At 39.8% G+C, this 13,091-nt stretch overlaps 1 protein-coding gene across 6 annotated transcripts in view; it reads right to left on the bottom strand.

Annotated features, from left to right (window-relative positions):
• NRG3 (neuregulin 3) overlaps positions 1-13,091 on the bottom strand; it is a 1,266,499-nt gene that overhangs the window by 143,792 nt on the left and 1,109,616 nt on the right. The window lies entirely within an intron of this gene.

The following is a 13,091-nucleotide window of genomic DNA, read 5'->3' as shown; positions in this document are numbered from 1 at the left end:
ACAGTCTTGTGCTTCAAGATTCATCCAAAGAAATACAGTGAATGAAATCCTCTTGAGAGGAATGAAGGACACTGTGTAAGGGGGTTGTCTGACTAGACGAGCAATGTTTACTTGATTTCCTCCACTGGTGTCTAGTCCTGTTGGAAACACTAATAAAGGGAATGCAGACATCAGGCATAAACGGGCTGAAGGTGTAATGACATCTCTTTGGAACCAAATTTTGAAAAGAGATCTCCAGAATTCACAGACTTTGCTCTTTTTAGAGAACTGAAGCTGAAAACTTAGATGGCATTCCCTGGAATGCCCTGGACAATGGCTCCCATTCTTTAAGATAATATTAATGTTGGGACTTCCCTAGTGGTTTGGTGGTTAAGACTCTGTTATTACAAATCATGGGACATGGGTTCGATCCCTGGTCATGGAACTAAGATCTCACATGCCACATGCGGTCAAATACAAACACACACAAACACACACGCACAACTCTATGCCAACTCTATGTCTGTGTTAGTAGTTACACAACTCTGCAAATATACCAAAAATCATTGACTTGTATAAGTAAAGCAAGTGAATTTTATGGTATGTAAATTATGATTCAATTAAAATCTTTTATAAAAGTAAAGAACCCCAGGTTATTATGGAGCTATACGTTTAAAAAAAGATAACATTCATGTTCAGTTTCTCCTTTCCAGAAGAATCAGAGTGACGGAGATAGACTAAAGGGAAACTGCATCATTTGATCAGAAATCCACATCACTGAAGTCGCTCCAAGGAGGAACAACACGTAAGTGCCAGGCTTTGCAGGAAATGCTTTCTATGCTCTGCGTATTGATGTTTGATCTTCCCAACAATCCTTTGAGATTGATAAGGCCATCATCCCTCTAACACAGATTGGAAGCTCCAAAATTTGAGATGATGAATCCCAGGCTATAGGTTACACATTTACTAAAAGAAGTAAGTCAAGTTTGCCTATCCTTTTATGTCAGTTTCTCACCTTGTAGACAGAGATGTGTGCCTGTGTGCTAAGTCCCTTCAGTTATGTCAGACTCTTCGTGACCCCATGAACTGTAGCCCACCAGGTTCCTCTGTCCATGGAATTCTCCAGGTCAGAATACTGAAGTGGGTTACCATGCCCTTCTCCAGGGGATCTTTCCATCCCAGGGATTGAACCCATTTCTTTTATATCTCCTGCATTGGCAGGTGGGTTCTTTACCACTAGCACCACCTGGGAATCCCATAGACAGAGATCTCTTACATCAAATGTTAAAAACTAAGAGCATAGAGTCCATCCCAGAACTACTTCATCAGATATCTAAGGCTGAAAGAAATTTACATTTGTAATCAGTGCCTGGAATGAAAGTTAAAGTTGAAAGCTCTTGAATTATGTTATTTTGATGACTTAAATTATTCCATTATTCTGTTTCTCAAACTGTAATTATGACTCTAACAGAAAGCACAGATTTATAAGTGATAACAACCAATTTAGGAGCTAGTCTATGAGAAGATACTTGGTCAATCAGCATCCTCTAAGGTAGCAGTCCCCAACATTTATGGCACCAGGGACCAGTCTTATGGAAGACAATTTTTCCACAGACCTGGGGAGATGGTGAGGGGACGGTTTCGGGATGATTCAAGCACATTACACTTATTGTGCACTTTATTTTGTCACTATTACGTCAGCTCCACCTCAGATCATCAGGCATTAGACCCCAGAGGTTCTGCTGGTCTAGGACACTGGCCCACTTCTAGGGATGCACAGAACACTTGAATGGTCTGTAAGCCACATCTCTGAAATCCTACCCTTGCCTCAAAGCACAGTTCAAAGTCCATTATGTTCATGGCTTTACTCACTGCACCTCATGCCCCTCCTTCCCCAGGTGTCTGCCTTTGGTCGTTTCTCTCTGCTTGACACAGATAAATGGAAATTCCTTTATATAATGTTAACAGTATTGTTCAAAGAGTAAGCCTTCGGTGAATATTTGAAGTAAAATCCCAAGCTTGGCCCAATATCTGGGATTTTGCATGCAGTGCCTTCAGGCAACCTCTACGCACAGCTACTGACAGAATAAGCTATTTAAATGAAATCTGATCACTCTCTGCATGAAACCTCTGCAGCTTTCTCTCACAAATAGATAAAATTATACTTCTTTGGAAGGGCATCACAAGGTCATCATAATCTGCTCTGACATAATTGACCAAATCACACCATCTACCACACTGCCTTTCATGTGTGTTACTTTCTCCAATTACCTGGGTCTTCTTGTCATTTCCTAAAACCCTTGTGTTCTTTTCTCTCTTTTTTAAAATTATTTATTTCTAATTGAAGGATAATTGCTTTACAATATTGTGTTGGTTTCTACCATACGTTTACATGAATCAGCCATAGGTACACCTATGTCGCCTCCCTCTTGAACCTTCCTTCCTCCTCCCACCTCATGTCTCATTTTTCTTTTTTTTCTTATCTGTGTTCTTCCTTGCTACTTTCCCTCATATTCCCTTCTACAATTTCCCAGCTGCAGGAATACTGTTTATTCTTCCACGTAAAGATGTTCCCAACTGTTCCAGTGAAGTGTGGATGCTCTTCCCTCTCTGTTTCTTTCTCCCAAGATTTACCAAGAGTATGGTCCCTAAGATCCTAGTTCTAAGAAACATACTCCTCTGGAAGAATAATTCAGAAAATGTTGCCTCCCATAATTTTCCCTGTTAGAATTATGAATAGAAGTATACCAAAGATTTTGTGAAATTGTACAACAAAGGTATAGAACCTAGTATTCCCCACATGTATGTGAACTAAAACCCTATTTACATGTGTGAATATGAACCATGTACTAACATCTGGCAGATATTTGAGAAACTTCTCACATTTTTTTCAAATAATACATAAATCACAAAAACATCAAGTCCTTTTTGTACTGAACTGCAATGACTAGTTTTGCAAGTCTGTCCCACACACTGAATATAAACTTTCTTCAGAGTCTTTTCTATTTGTCTTTGTGTTGCTCTGGACAGGCACACAGCCTGACCTTCTAAAGTCAGTCAGTCAGTCAGTTCAGTCGCTCAGTCGTGTCCGACTCTCCATGACCCCATGAATCACAGCACGCCAGGCCTCCCTGTCCATCACCAACTCCCGGAGTTCACTCAAACTCATGTCCACACAGTCGGTGATACCATCCAGCCATCTCATTCTTGGTCATTCCCTTCTCCTCCCACCCTCAACCTTTCCCAGCATCAGAGTCTTTTCCAGTGAGTCAACTCATCGCATGAGGTGGCCAAAGTATTGCAGTTTCAGCTTTAGCATCAGTCCTTCCAATGAACACCCAGGATCGATCTTCCTTAGAATGGACTGGTTGGATCTCCTTGCGGTACAAGGGACTCTCAAGAGTCTTCTCCAACACCACAATTCAAAAGCATCAATTCTTCGGCGATCAGCTTTCTTCACAGTCCAACTCTCACATCAATACATGACCACAGGAAAAACCATAGCCTTGACTAGATGGACCTTGGTTGGTAAAGTAATGTCTCTGCTTTTTAATATATTATCAAGGTTGGTCATAACTTTCCTTCCAAGGAGTAAGCGTCTTTTAATTTCATGGCTGCAATCAGCATCTGCAATGATTTTGGAGCCCCAAAAAATAAAGTTTGACACTGTTTCTACTGTTTTTCCATCTATTTCCCATGAAGTGATGGGACCAGATGCCACGATCTTTGTTTTTTGAATGTTGAGCTTCAAGCCAACCTTTTCTCTCTCCTCTTTCACTTTCATCAAGAGGCTTTTGAGTTCCTCTTCACTTTCTGCCATAAGGGGAGTGTCATCTGCATATCTGAGATATTGATATTTCTCCCAGCAATCTTGATTCCAGCTTGTGCTTCTTCCAGCCCAGCGTTCCTCATGATGTACTCTGCATAGAAGTTAAATAAGCAAGGTGACAATATACAGCCTTGATGTACTCCTTTTCCTATTTGGAACCAGTCTGTTGTTCCATGGCCAGTTCTGACTGTTGCTTCCTGACCTGCGTACAGGTTTCTCAAGAGGCAGGTCAGGTGGTCTGGTATGCCCATCTCTTTCAGAATTTTCCACAGTTTATTGTGATCCACACAATCAAAGGCTTTGGCATAGTCAATGAAGCAGAAATAGATGCTCTTCTGGAACTCTCTTGCCTTTTTCATGATCCAGCGGATGTTGGCAATTTGATCTCTGGTGCCTCTGCCTTTTCTAAAATCTGCTTGAACATCTGGGAGTTCACAGTTCACATATTGCTGAAGCCTGGCTTGGAGAATTTTGAGCATGACTTTACTAGCGTGTGAGATGATTGCAATTGTGCGGTAGTTTGAACATTCTTTGGCATTGCCTTTCTTTGGGATTGGAATGAAGACTGACCTTCTAAAGAGGCTCCGTGAATTCTGATTAGCTGAACCATTGCGAGCCCATGAAATAGACTCTGTTTATTGAGAAGCAGCAGTATCACCTTCACTATGCTGTACCTTCAGATGTTCCATCCGCCACCCATTTTTTCCCCCTCTCTCCTATTCTGCAGATCCATCCTGGTTCCTGAAGCAGTGGTCAAGGAAAACTGCATATAAAAGTCCATTTGTTTTTTTTAAGCACTTTGGCATTTACTTTCCAATGACAATCTGAATTTTTTTAAAAAACTTTTTTCTTTTTTCTAGAACATGTCAGAAGATGTTTAGAACCTACTATCAACTACTGCACATTTTAGATAACTGGTATATAAATGTAATTACCTAGATTATGGTTAAGATCTCAAATTTTTTTGAATACAGTTTGGCAATTCAAAAATCCAGCCCTTTCTGTTAGATTTTAATTCATCTGATTAAATACAGTCATAATTCATTTAAAGTTCAGTAATTTTATGAGTGTCTAAAGAAGCACAAGCTGGAATCAAGATTGCTGGGAGAAATATCAATAACCTCAGATATGCAGATGACACTACCCTTATGGCAGAAAGTGAAGAGGAACTAAAAAGCCTCTTGATGAAAGTGAAAGAGGAGAGTGAAAAGGTTGGCTTGAAGCTCAACATTCAGAAAACAAAGATCATGGCATCTGGTCCCATCACTTCATGGGAAATAGATGGAAAAACAGTGGAAACAGTGTCAGACTTTATTTTTGGGGGCTCCAAAATCACTGCAGATACTGATTGCAGCCATGAAATTAAAAGACGCTTGCTCCTTGGAAGGAAAGTTATGACCAACCTAGATAGTATATTAAAAAGCAGAGACATTACTTTGCCAACCAAGGTCCGTCTAGTCAAGGCAATGGTTTTTCCCGTGGTCACGTATGGATGTGAGAGTTGGACTGTAAAGAAAGCTGATAGCCAAAGAATCGATGCTTTTGAACTGTGGTGTTGGAGAAGACTCTTGAGAGTCCCTTATACTGCAAGGAAATCCAACCAGTCCATTCTAAAGGAGATCAATCCTGGATGTTCATTGGAAGGACTGATGCTAAAGCTGAAACTGCAATACTTTGGCCACCTCATGCGACAAGTTGACTCACTGGAAAAGACTCTGATGCTGGGAAAGGTTGGGGGCGGGAGGAGAAGGGGACGAGGGGGAGGAGAATGAGATGACTGGATGGCATCACCGACTCTGTGGACGTGAGTTGAGTGAACTCCGGGAGTTGGTGATGGACAGGGAGGCCTGGCGTGCTGTGATTCATGGGGTTGCGGAGAGTCGGACACGACTGAGCGACTGAACTGAACTGAACTGAATCTATAAAATATTTCCATAGAAGCAACCAGAAGTTTCACTCCTGGGTGATCTGGATCTTTCATATAGCATTTTATTGTCCCAAATCCACCTACTATTAAATTGATATAACTCATGCTTCATTATATTACAAAAAAGTTTATGAGAATCAATCCAAGGTTGTGCTGAAGTCTATTTAGTTACTACCTACACAGAGACTCCCAATCTAGTACCTCAGCAGCTTTATGAAAAGTATCCTAACATTAATAAAACAAAAATATATTAGCCCTATGCCATCTTTCAGTGAACAGCCCTGCTTTTTCCAACAATTCACAACAAATACATTCCTCAGTGTCTACGTACAAAACTTCATTTGCCAAATCCAGTCTATAAATTTATATATTTACATAAATGCCCATCTCTCCTTTGTAGAAACCATAACTATTATACCTATATATTTTTCTAGTGTCAGTTCAGTTCAGTTCAGTCGCTCAGTCGTGTCTGACTCTCCGCAACCCCATGAATCACAGCACTCCAGGCCTCCCTGTCCATCACCAACTCCCGGAGTTCACTCAAACTCATGTCCACAGAGTCGGTGATGCCATCCAGCCATCTCATTCTCCGTCGTCCCCTTCTCCTCCCGCCCCCAACCTTTCCCAGCATCAGAGTCTTTTCCAGTGAGTCAACTCGTCTCATGAGGTGGCCAAAGTATTGCAGTTTCAGCTTTAGCATCAGTCCTTCCAATGAACACCCAGGATTGATCTCCTTTAGAATGGACTGGTTGGATCTCCTTGCAGTATAAGGGACTCTCAAGAGTCTTCTCCAGCACCACAGTTCAAAAGCATCGATTCTTCGGCGATCAGCTTTCTTTACAGTCCAACTCTCACATCCATACATGACCACGGGAAAAACCATTGCCTTGACTAGACGGACTTTGTTTGGCAAAGTAATGTCATGATTATAGCCATTCCTCATGGAAGATAACTGAAAGAATCTGACCCCATCTGAAAAATGTTTAAAATAAACTAAAATTATGAATTTAGTTTATTTGATGAAGTAGTCTGACTTTGTTTAGAGACTTTTACTTCTAACCACTGGAGGTACCAATATGTACTAATGACTAATGTTAAATTAATCATACATATAAAGCCAAAATATTATCCTTACACACCTGGTTAGGAAGTTTTGAGGAAGAACAAGTCAAATCAAGGTATCTCTTTATTAAAAGGAAGGAAGGGAGGAAGGAAGGAAGGAGACTTGGAGATGTTTGTGATTAAGAGAACTGAATTGTTAGCTCTTACATTTAAAAATTTATATTTACATTTAATTTACATTTAAAAATTTATATTTAAATTTACATTTAAAAATTCCTAGTGTAAAGAGAGGGATTGGTCATACTGCTGAAGAGAAAAATAACTGAGAAAATAAGACTGTTTCTTAAGCAGCATTTTGGGAAATCATTGGGAACATGGTTCAACTCACTATTCCCATTTGGCACATGTCAGAGATGGATGTGCGAGGCTTTCATATCACAATGGCATTCAATAGTAGAGGTACTGAAGTAATGCCACTCAATCGTCTTTATCATTAAGAAACTTCCCAATATAATACAACTTCTGTAGATTATTTTCTGTGAGATACAGAAACTATCAGCCAATAGGAGCATTCTGTCACACATGGCGGTTAAAATTCTGAATGTAAAACTATAAACTGGCATCTGGTTCATTTTCATTGTTTGTCACTTATGCGAATTATTACCTAAGATTCTTATGACCTCATGGTACTTGAAAAACATTACCTCTAAACTTTAGGGCTAGATACAAATTTCATTGTCAGTTGAAACACTGCTGGAGTACAACCTCTCTCAGTTATCAGAACCCCTCACTGTGTTACGCATTCAACAGCAAGCCACTAGTAGAATTCAAGAACTCTGTGGAAGACCTAAATAGGCATTTCTCCAAAGAAGACATACAAATAACCAAAAGGCACATGAAAAATGCTCAACATCACTAATTATTAGAGAAATGCAAATCAAAACTACAATCAGGTACTACTTCACGCTGGTCAGAAGGGCGATCATCAAAAAATCTACAAACAATAAATGTTAGAGAGGGAGTGGAGAAAAGTTAATCCTCTTACACTGTTGGTGGGGATGAAAATTGATACAGACACTATGGAGAACATAATTGAGGTGCCATAAAAAAATAAAATAGAACTGCCATATGACCCAGCAATACCACTCCTGGGCAAATACTATCAGAGAACCATAATTCATAAGAGACGCATGAATCCCAATATTCATTGCAGCACTATTTAAAATAGTTAGGACATGGACGCAACCTCAATGTACACCAATGGAGGAATGAATAAAGAAGATGTGGTATACACACACACACAATGGAATATTATTCAGTTATAAAAAGGAACAAAATTGTGCCATTTGCAGAGATATGGATGGATCTAGAGACTGTTATTGGAGAAGGCAATGGCACCCCACTCCAGTACTCTTGCCTGGAAAACCCCATGGACGGAGGAGCCTGGTAGGCTGCAGTCCATGGGGTCGCTAAGAGTCGGACATGACTGAGCGACTTCACTTTCACGCATTGGAGAAGGAAATAGCAACCCACTCCAGTGCTCTTGCCTGGAGAATCCCAGGGATGGGGAAGCCTGGTAGGAGGCTGTCTATGGGGTCACACAGAGTCAGACATGACTGAAGTGACTTAGCAGCAGCAGAGACTGCTTACATAATGAAGTAAGTCAGAAAGAGAAAAACAAATACCGTATATTAATACATATATGTGAAATCTAGAAAAATAGTAAAGACGAATCTGTTTGCAAAGCAGAAATATAGACACAGATGTAGAGAACAAAGGTATGGACACCAAGGAGGGGGGAAAGAGGGCTGGGACAAATTGGGAGATTGACACATATACACTACTGATACTATGTATAAAATTGATAACTACTGAAAACTTACTGTATGGCATAGGGGTAAAAGCAAGAAAGTACCATCTGTTTGTAGGACATATATTAAGGTAAAAATTCATTCCAATATACATTAGATGCAGAGGAATACTGTTTGATTCCATTTATATGAGATACCTAGAATAGTCAAATTCATAGAGTCAGAAAATACATTAGTAGATGCCAGGGGCTGAGTCTTGAAGGTGAGTGGGGAGACAGGGAGCTAGTGTTTAATAGTGACAGAATTTCAGTTTAGGAAGGTGAAAAATTTGGGAGATGAATGATGGTGAAAATTGCACAACAACTTGAATATACTTAGTGCCCTAGAATACATAATTAAATATGATTAAAATAGTATGCTTTGTATTATATAACTTTTACCACAATAATAAAGAATTTAAAAATAGAACTCTAGAGGAAGATAGACTTTGATTCATATACTGTTTTGCCAATTCCTTGCTCTTTGGATGAGATATTTCACCTAAACAGACATCAGTTTGTCGTTTATAAGTTAAGGATAAAAATAGTTTCTACCTCATGCAAGTGTTTGAGAGTACAATGAACTAATATAAATCTGGTGGCACATGTCAAGCATTAAATAATGTTAAAATAGTACTCTGAGATACCTTCTTTTTCATGTGATTTAATATAAGAAAAAACTAAACAAATACCCTTTTGAATGAACACATTTGAATTAATACCCTCTACAAACACATTTACCCATAAATTACCATTTTATTTTATAAGATAATATGATATAGTCAAGTGAATATAAACATTTCTGTCCCAAATAAGTCTAATTCAGAGATTTCAGCCCAAAGAAGGGGTTCCTCACTACTATATGTCTAACGCCTCATAAATTAGGGCATACACATGAATTCATTTGACTGACATATGAGTTTGTTAGATTTAAAGGAACACACCAAGTCATTCAGAATAAGCAGCATAGCTTTAAAGAAAGTATCCCTATTTGCACCATCTAAACAGAATTGGCCACCTCATGCGACGAGTTGACTCACTGGAAAAGACTCTGATGCTGGGAAAGGTTGGGGGCGGGAGGAGAAGGGGACGACGGAGAATGAGATGGCTGGATGGCATCACCGACTCTGTGGACATGAGTTTGAGTGTACTCCGGGAGTTGGTGATGGACAGGGAGGCCTGGCGTGCTGTGATTCATGGGGTCGCGGAGAGTCAGACACGACTGAGCGACTGAACTGAACTGAACTGACTGAAACAGAATTAGGGGAGAAGGCAATGGCACCCCACTCCAGTACTCTTGACTGGAAAATCCCATGGACAGAGGAGCCTGGTAGACTGCAGTCCATGGGGTCGCGAACAGTCAGACAAGACTGAGGGACTTCACTTTCACTTTTCACTGTCATTCATTGGAGAAGGAAATGGCAACCCACTCCAGTGTTCTTGCCTGGAGAATCCCAGGGTTGCACAGAGTCGGACACAACTAAAGTGACTTAGCAGCAAACAGAATTAGAAACTGTTCATTTGTCAGGAAATCCTCTTTAGAGATTACTGAAATATTCTAAAACTATTTTTTTTTACATTAAGGAATGAAGAGATATTAAATATATGGTAAAGTCTGAACTTTGAAATCCTAAAGGAAATCAGTCCTGAATACTCATTGGAAGGACTGATGCTGAAGCTGAAGCTACAATATTTTGGCCACCTGATGCAAATAACTGATTCATTGGAAAAAAACCCTGATGCTGGGAAAGATTGAAGGCAGGAGGAGAAGGGGGCAACAGAGGATGAGATGACTGGATGGCATTACCAACTCGATGAACATAAATTTGAGTAGTTCCATCCAGGAGTTGGTGATGGACAGGGAAATCTGGCGAGCTGCAGTCCAAGAGTTAGACACAACTGAGTGACTGAACTGAAAAGTTTAAAGTAATAATGTTCTCATTTCTGAACCTATACACATACTTTAGACGATAGACATTTCTAACTCTCTGCTTATAGAAAACTCAGTATTTCTTCCTTTTGTCTTTTTATTTTAGCTTGAAAATGCAGGAGTATTTTAGAATATCTTTTTTAGATTATAGTTTAAAAAAAAACTTGTCCCAAATTTTATAAATCTTTTGATTTAAAATAAATATACAAGCATTTACTTAGACTTCATACATATATTATGCTATCCTAAACACAACATCAAAGCACAAACAAGACATTTAACTGACAGACTTCATTTTATTTTTCCATATGAGTATGAAAAAAAATTGCATAAAAGATCTCCCACACAATATTTAGCTCTTCCTATGGTTTGGTAATACGTTTGCAAATGGCAATGCACTTGCTTTTATATGAGCATTTTTAATGCCTAGAATATCATATTCATCAGTGGCATGGCTGTGTAACAAAGAGCTCAAATGGCTATAATGAGATATGCTCCATGACAGAGCACCAGACAGAATAGCAAGATAATTTCTCAGTTAAGAAATCCCTCTTCATGATCGATGCACCTTCCAGACTTGACCAGTCTGACATGCCCTTTAGCCAACTGTCTCCTCTGGATGACTGGTTGCATTTCTCACACAGCTGAACAAACACTTGTGCTTACAAAAAACTTTGTCTATAACATCTCCTAATCTATCCATGCTATGAGGAAAAGTTTGAATATCTGACTTTATATATTCCTCTCTCATGCATGCATGAATGAGTAGGTTACATCATTAATTCAAGAAATATTTTTGATTATTAGTTTAATACAAGTCTTTTAATTTTTTTACAAACAACTTTGCATTTTTACACACCTTCAAATGCCTTTCCTAACTATGTCAGTTAACTGTATTTTTTAAGCTGATACTACATTCTAAAGAGATGGGAATAACAGACCACCTGACCTGCCTCTTGTGAAATCTGTATGCACGTCAGGAAGCAACAGTTAGAACTGGACATGGAACAACAGACTGGTTCCAAATAGGAAAAGGAGTCCATCAAGGCTGTATATTTTCACCCTACTTATTTAACTTATATGCAGAGTACGCCATGAGAAACGCTGGGCTGGAGGAAGCACAAGCTGGAATCAAGATTGCTGGGAGAAATATCAATAACCTCAGATATGCAGATACTACTACCCTTATGGCAGAAAGTGAAGAAGAACTAAAGAGCCTCTTGATGAAAGTGAAAAAGGAGAGTGAAAAAGTTGGCTTAAAGCTCAACATTCAGAAAACAAAGATCATGGCATCCGGTCCCATCACTTCATGGCAAATAGACGGGGAAACAGTGGAAACAGTGGCTGACTTTGTTTTTCTGGGTTCCAAAATCACTGCAGATGGTGACTGAAGCCATGAAATTAAAGGATGCTTACTCCTTGGAAAGAAAGTTTTGACCAACCTAGACAGCATAAAAAGCAGAGGCATTACTTTGCCAACAAAGGTCCATCTAGTCAAGGCTATGGTTTTTCCAGTAGTCATGTATGGATGTGAGTTGGACTATAAAGAAAGCTGAGTGCTGAAGAAGTGATGCTTTTGAACTGTGGTGCTGGGGAAGACTCTTGAGAGTCCCTTGGACTGCAAAGAGATCCCACCAGTCCAACCTAAAGGAGATCAGTCCTGGGTGTTCATTGAAAGGACTGATGTTGAAGTTGAAACACCAATACTTTGGCCACCTGATGCGAAGAGATGACTCACTGGAAAAGACCCTGATTTGGGGAAAGATTGAAAGCAGGAGGAGAAGGGGAAGACAGAGGATGAGATGGCTGGATGGCATCACTGACACAATGGACATGAGTTTGAGTGAACTCCGGGAGTTGGTGATGGACAGGAAGGCCTGGCATGCTGCGGTTCATGGGGTCACAAAGAGCCAGACACGAAGGAGTGACTGAACTGACTGAATTGATTAACATTCTAAAGCAGTATCTGTTTGTTGAAATTTCATTGTTCCAACCCAAGTTGCATCATTAGAAAAATTCATGAATATATTTACAGAAAAATACTTTTGAGTGCTAACAGTTTTATGGACATTAGGTTTGGCATGGCGTATTCAACAGGATAATTTTTCTTCAAAATTAAAAAATCAATCCAAGACGCTTTTTGGTGAAGTGTTTTTACTGAAGTTAATGTCCTCATCAGTTCATAGTGACACTAGGGAGCTAAGAGGCCCAGATAGAGAGACCAAAATAGAAAGGTTCTGACTAAGTAGAAGGAAAGAGAAGGTAGTATAGATTTGGACTTGATACAGTTTATTCACTTTGGCTGGTTCAGTTCAGTTCAGTCTCTCAGTCATGTCCGACTCTTTGCGACCCCATGAATCACAGCACGCCAGGCCTCCCTGTCCATCACCAACTCCCGGAGTTCACTCAAACTTATGTCCCTCGAGGCGGTGATGCCATCCAGCCATCTCATCCTCTGTCATCCCCTTCTCCTCCTGCCCCCAACCCTCCCTAGTACCCAGCTTGAATTCCTCCC

This window comes from Moschus berezovskii, chromosome 12 (genome assembly GCF_049115385.1).
Source record: "Moschus berezovskii isolate FMDL1 chromosome 12, NW_MosBer_1.0, whole genome shotgun sequence".
Lineage (NCBI taxonomy): Eukaryota > Metazoa > Chordata > Mammalia > Artiodactyla > Moschidae > Moschus > Moschus berezovskii.
This window is presented reverse-complemented; position numbering and strand designations above follow the sequence as displayed.